The following is a 717-nucleotide window of genomic DNA, read 5'->3' on the forward strand; positions in this document are numbered from 1 at the left end:
CTCTCTCTCTCTCTCTGTCTCTCTCAGGATTGTGGAGCTCTCTCGCTCACTGCAGGCGGAGCAGAGTCAGAGGGAGGAGAGAGAGAGAGAGGTAGAGAGACACATAGAGACAGAGAGGAGGCTGCAGTCTGTCAGTCAGGCTGTGATCAGACTGGTGAGTCAGGGATGATCAATATGACAGTATATATTTCCATACTGATCGATATCAGTAATAATCATTTATCACAACGAAACAATGAACAAACTCTGAATGTAAACTCCACAGAGGCTTTTAATTTGAAGGAGGTTGTGTTGTGTCTCCAGTCCAGAGTCCTGAACAGCAGCAGCAGGACTGTGTCTCTGTGTGTGTCCTCAGACAGCGTCCTCAGTCTGGACCTGTCCTCCCTGCTGTCTGTCCTGTCTCAGACAGAGAGCACCCTGCAGTGGAGACATGAGGAACTGCAGGTCAGTAACAGAGCAGCTTCTACTGCAGGTCAGAGGTCACAGAGGTGTCTAAATCTGACGTGTGTGTGTGTGTGTGTGTTTCAGGGGGCAGAGCTATCTCTGCGGCGGCTCGGCGAGGAGAAAGCAGCTCTACAGCTGCGACTGAAACAGCTGGAGGACGACAACCAGCAGCTGCAGACACACACACAACACACTCAGCTGGAGCTCACACACACTCTGGACGTACTGAGCAGGTACACACATCTGAATACACACATCTGACTACACACACAC

General features: G+C 50.9%; 1 long non-coding RNA gene across 1 annotated transcript; it reads left to right on the forward strand.

Annotated features, from left to right (window-relative positions):
* The first annotated feature begins 32 nt into the window (after nucleotides 1-32).
* LOC147820165 (uncharacterized) lies at nucleotides 33-672 on the forward strand. The gene is made up of 3 exons (XR_015437522.1): nucleotides 33-154; nucleotides 304-444; nucleotides 529-672. It is a non-coding gene; the product is annotated as an uncharacterized LOC147820165 (long non-coding RNA).
* The last annotated feature ends 45 nt before the right edge of the window (nucleotides 673-717 follow it).

Source organism: Seriola lalandi, unplaced genomic scaffold (assembly GCF_002814215.2).
Source record: "Seriola lalandi dorsalis isolate HSWRI2012SDOR001 ecotype SW California unplaced genomic scaffold, Sedor1 jcf7180001982753, whole genome shotgun sequence".
Classification (NCBI taxonomy): Eukaryota; Metazoa; Chordata; class Actinopteri; order Carangiformes; family Carangidae; genus Seriola; species Seriola lalandi.